Here is a 5,730-nt window from a genome sequence, read left to right on the forward strand (position 1 = left end):
GCTTATTCATGCAATATCATCCTTTTTGGCTTGTTTATTATCCCTAGACGCCTGCTTACGCTCTTCTATAGCTTGCTTAATTTCCTTGTTGCACCACTTACGCGGTGTCCTCTTTCCACTCCGAAAGTTGTTTAGCCATGTTCATCCTATCTCTTGCTCCACTAGCTCGTTTATGTTTTAGGGGCGTAAGGATATCTAAAATTACGTCCGTAGTCCATCGTACCCTTCTAAATCCTATCACGCGGTCGGGGAAGTACTAAGCCATAAATACTCCCTACATGTCTATTTTACCTCTGCCACATCATATCTCACCCAATGAGCATGCTTACGCCTCCACGTTTCCTTCACCCAGGCATCTTGCTGCACCTTTCCCATAAAAAATTGCCGATAAGAGGCGGCTCCTCCAAATCTCGTAGATGCATTTCGGTCCATACATTCTAATAGTTTCGTCCTTCAGCCGCGTTTGAATGTCCAGCCATTCGTCTTGTTTTCAACCGCCCTGCATGTTTGCGCAAGCCATTGTACGGTCTCTAACTTATTCTTTCTTCGTCTTTTCCTAAGTCCTTGTGTTTTAATTCAGCTCCTTGCTGGTGTGTCACTACATTCAGTACTTAATCTACCTTCTTGGGGGCCTGAGACCCGCGTAAAATAAGCTATTGCCCGTAAGGCAAGTCGATATCCCACGGATGCAGCTCCATGCACACTAAAATGACTCCCTCCACGCACAAAAGCGACGTCGCGGCCGGCTCGGCGCACTTACCCGTTCGTGTCAATGACTGAAAAATTCATTGCTTTAGCTATAGCGTCCAAATCTCCCTGTTTACTGCAAGCAATCCCCTTTCGATTCCACACCCCTGCCTTTCAACCTCTGTACTTAATTCCATGGAAAAGTTCCCGAGTTCGGTAACCCCTTTAGCTATTTGATTCGCGGTCCCTGCCCCAGTCCCTGAAGTACGCCAAATACTCCCTCCTCATGTCTCTAATGTTTGAAAAGCGCCATCCCGTGGCGAAGCACGTTATCTGGTTTGCCGAAGTAGAAACGTAAGTAAATGTTGTGCGTAGCTTTATTGTATGCGTGCGTTTCTGTGGGTGTGCGCGGGTGGTTTGCGTGCTTGTGTGATCCCTGTGTATACCGCAATTATCACCGAACACTTGGAGTACCGTGCCCAGCAATTGTCCGGGCTAACACTTCTGCCTTTTCATTCAACAGTCAGCATCGTCGTCTCTCAACGAAAAAAATTCTTACTTCCCACGACCACCACGCATTCGACTATGGACGCGCTGAGTTACCAGCGTTCAATCCGATGTCAATGATTAGATGCCGACTTTTGTCAGCAATTTACTTTAAGGAACTAAACATGCCGTATATATAGATATAGACTGGCGTATAAACTTGCGGTGTGCGCGCACATGATGTGAGTCCACGAAAGGAGTTACAGTATACTTGTGGCCTGATCTTGCTTCTCGGGAAGCTCGTTAACGAAGTGCGGTACATGCATTTACGCGGCGGGAGGCTTTTGCGTGATTTGGTGCTGGACTCGAACACTTTCCTTTCTCGAGAGTCAATTTGTCTCTAAAGCCCCCTTCTGCCGCTGATGAACCGCGCTTCCCTCGGGAGCAAGCAGCCAGTGAACCGTCCACCGGCTCTCCATCCATCCTCGCGCGGTCAAAGTTCGACTCCTCAACGAGTCCCCAATCGTACAACCCTAAGCGCCGTAGTTCAAATGCTGTTTTCTTTTTCTTCTCCCAATTATGGTAGCACTGAAAACGAGGGCCGTCGCTCGGAGGCAATTTTTTTTACGTACTTTAGAGTTACGTAATGTCACGACGCGGTGGCTAGCGCTTGCTGAATTAAAAGCTAAGGCGCATGGGTATGTACAAAGGAATTAAAAATACCGAAGTAGACTCTCGTCGGTGGCGTGCATGACTCCGTGCTGTCTCAGGGTCGCACTGCGGCATTAAATTTTTGCACGCCGTTTCTGCTGCGAAATCTTTCCCTCGGTAGCGAAATCTTACTGTCTTTCGCATCGACACTTCGACGTCAAAAACAATTACAAGCTCCAATTTCATTGTAGCTTTAATTCACAATGCAAATGTGGAAAAGAAAAAAAAAACAGAAACGCTTGCACTGGGAATCGATGTCATGCGAAGCATTTTGCTGGTAGTTGAACTGACAGCATCGCTTGGGATATCGCAAAGCGTTGCCAGTGGTACCAACGTGTTTGTGTAAGACGAACAGCTATGTGTCTGACGCGAGCGTGTGTGTGACGACAGCATGCAAGACGACGCATGATTCTACTCATGATTTCTACTCCGGCCGTTTAACGCGATCTTACGACATGACGACAGCTGGGTTCAATACATAGGTACAGGACCAACGTAAGCGAGAGAAAGACTGATTGTGACGTCACCATAGGCTACGTTTTATGCAATCGTAGGTACTTATGGCTATGTCATGTCGTGTATGTTAAAACGACGATGGCATTTGCACTCTTGCGATGAAACGTCAGAACCTGTTCGACCTGGGTCAGTCATGAAGGCGGCACAGCGTCGCACAGTTTCCACGTAGTGTTAGCTGCTACGAGGAAAGTATTGAGGAATGTCATGGGAACGTCATGGATCGGAGTGCACAGGCCTTATACTGTCTAGGAGGTGTCGGGTCTGGTGGTTAAAGCATTGGGTTGCTGTGCTCCAGGGCAGAGGTTCGATTCCCCTGTCGGTCATGCATTTCTTTAACAGAAGTGCAGAGTGCGGCGAGACAGAAAATACCTCCCGACCTCCCGCAGTGACTGGAATGAGGCAAATAATGTTTCGCATTAAAAACGATAAAGTGGCAACACGCGCTTCTCTCCTATACATATGCGCTTCAGGAAATTGGCAAGAAGCGACGATATTAGGCAACAAGTGTAGGAGTAGCTGTTATGGGGTTTTGTTTGTCGAAAAACGGGCGTCGTTTCCAGTTCACATTTCGTCTCTAAATATTCTCCGTGTGCACACCGATTCCTTCCTTCTCGAGAGGGTTCATAGTCAATGTTTTTCCCCGGACTACTACGTTCCGCGTGGCGATCTTTAAATGAAAATAATAAGAATGCCGGCGAGAATTCTTCGACGTCGTAGAAACTGACGAATCCTTACGCAACGTAAGCAATGCAAGCCTCGGATTTTATTTCGTGGTGCTATTGCGTGTATTCCGCTTTACTAAGGTAACTTGTCTTCTGCGGGTATCATTCAGGTATTGTCAAACTAGCGCTTCTATGCTCGCCACGAGTTCTAAACTGGCAAGCCACTTTTCACCTTTACCTAAACAGAAATGCCATGCACTGCAAGTATGCAGCCAGCAGCCGAATTCACAATGCTTCTCGTTCGTATGTGTTCTTTGGGATTGGGGGGTCGCTTTCGCTAATAATATCTCCAGCATCAAGATTGGCTCAAATTTTCTCTTGTGAGTAATGCTAGCGTAAGAGCTTTCGGTGGATATTGGACTACGTTATACGCTCCTAACTGGCTTGTCACACATGTAGCGGTATATCTTTCTTATTTTGTTTGTTGTTGTTTTCGTCCAAGCCTCGAAAGCTTGAACCTTGAGGTGCGAGCTTCCGCTGCATAATTTTAATTATTGGAGTCTATATGCAAATTCTCAAAATTCGACCATATAATAACCGTATGCTAAGAATTGCTGCATAAATATCAATGCAGAAGTAGCTGCATATAAGTTATGGACTCTGCTTTTGTTTCTTTCAAGCAGCTAGACTACGGAGCGAATAAAGGTCTTTCCCCGCTCTCAGCTTTAAATGCGCAAGCATGTCTATGCCTACCACACGAAGAAACCCGTCCGTCCGCACGTATGACGCTCGCTTTCAAAATAAAGCCCGCAGCAGCGAGCGAATTTACCTTCGTGCGGCACCTCGCATCAACGCGAACTAAGCCGCGAGAACACAGCGCACACGAAGCCATCATCACTCGGTGCACCTTGTCCCCGTCGCAGATAGCTTTCAAGATAGGGAACGCGCGGCCGCGTCATACGCAGCCGTCACTGGAGTGCTATTGATCATGGATGATAATGGTTCGACGGGGATGGATAAGGCGCTAAATAGCGATAACGGCTTATAATGATCGCAACACCGTCAGCTCACCTGGCGCCGCCACCTGCAGTAGCTTGCTTGAATCATCTATTCACCTTGCGCTGCCGTCCGCAACAGCTCGTTCCGCCACAGCGGAACGCTGTCATTTATATGGTCGGATCAAGTTTCATTACATTGACAATGACGCCACGCTGCGCGGAGATGAGAAATTGGCACATTGCTTACGCATAGTTACTTAGACAACTCCAAGAGGAGTTTCTGCGTGAATGTTTTTCAAAGTGCAGTAATAAATTCTGCTGGCAGAATAAAATTGTTCGAGATCGCTTGCCACAAGCCCTCGCGATGACTGAGTGGCGTTTGCACTCTTATATACAGGGCGTTTCAAGTAACTTGAGCCAAGCTTTAAAAATGCGCAAATGTCACATAGCTGGACCGAATCAAGGTGATGTTGTTTGCCGTCGCTTGGAGATACTCAGAATATTTTTTTGCATTCCGCCTAATTGCATAATTAGCCATGATTAATTAATAAACTTCTCTAATGATAAAATAAGATGAAATGTGTCAATAAGAAAATTGTAAAGCAACATGAAAACATTCGGTGCCATTCCGCTCGGTGAAGGCGGATGACCAGCGAAGCTGCGTATGGGGGCCCCTTAATCGCGAACTGTCCATGGCCATGCGTCAAATGCCGTATGCACATAAATGGAAGGCGAGGCGCGACTAGTCGCTTCCTTACGATGTTGAGCCTCGGAAGATGAAGAAGCACCGGGGGGTGCACATACGCACGTATTGTTGCCAAATGCGCCACGCCACCTCTTCCAAACGAATCCCGGCACGTAGAACAGACACGCATCTCACCGCACTCCAAAGCCACACACTGCTTCACCGTAGCCAAGGCGATCGTGCGTTTGTCGACGTCACGGTGCAGTAATGGTTGAGACGTCACTCGAAAACCACAAGCGGTCACACGCCACACAGGCCACACAAAACTGGTTCCCCACAAACTCCCTCGAAAATGTGGCCTTTGCCCGGTGAAATGGTCGAAGTTTGCGGGATTGGGGCCACGTGGACGGTTCGCGTTACTTTCCGCCTAGCGGTCCTGGCGGGCATCACTCCTGCGGGACCACTACCACGGGAGAGCGGAAGGAAAGGAAAGGAGATACGCAAGCGCTCCTTTCATGGCTCACACATGGCCGACGCGGGTGACATTGTAGTAACTCTTCTTATCAGCTTAATATTTTCTATGGGTTGTATTTGGATCTAAGATATTAAACTTATTTTTGCAAGCTGGCGGAATGCTTGAAGCCAGCTTCACCTCCGCCGCGGGTCGGCCCGGTATTGCACTATCTTCGGCATCGACCCACGGATTTTGATGCATGGACATCGATCCGCTCTAAACTAGCCATATACAGCTTCGCTGTAAAACTCCCGATACAGCTTGCTGTCGCTCAGTAAGCGCTACAAAAGAATGTTTTTCCGAGCGTGAAAGGAGCCCGCGAAGACAGGCAAGATAGCCGCACGACTGGCCGCACGAGGCATTTTGCGTGTATTCGCGGCCTTCTTTCACGCTCGAAAAGACTTTTATGTAGCCTATATTGAGCAACAGAAAGCTGTAGCGGGAGTTTTTCATGTTGCTCTACAATTTTCT

At 47.8% G+C, this 5,730-nt stretch overlaps 1 non-coding gene across 1 annotated transcript; it reads left to right on the forward strand.

The window, feature by feature from the left end:
* Positions 1-5,252: 5,252 nt before the first annotated feature.
* LOC126547483 (U2 spliceosomal RNA) lies at positions 5,253-5,451 on the forward strand. Its single transcript, XR_007602733.1, has one exon. It is a non-coding gene; the product is annotated as a U2 spliceosomal RNA (small nuclear RNA).
* The last annotated feature ends 279 nt before the right edge of the window (positions 5,452-5,730 follow it).

Source organism: Dermacentor andersoni, chromosome 1, assembly GCF_023375885.2.
Source record: "Dermacentor andersoni chromosome 1, qqDerAnde1_hic_scaffold, whole genome shotgun sequence".
NCBI lineage: Eukaryota > Metazoa > Arthropoda > Arachnida > Ixodida > Ixodidae > Dermacentor > Dermacentor andersoni.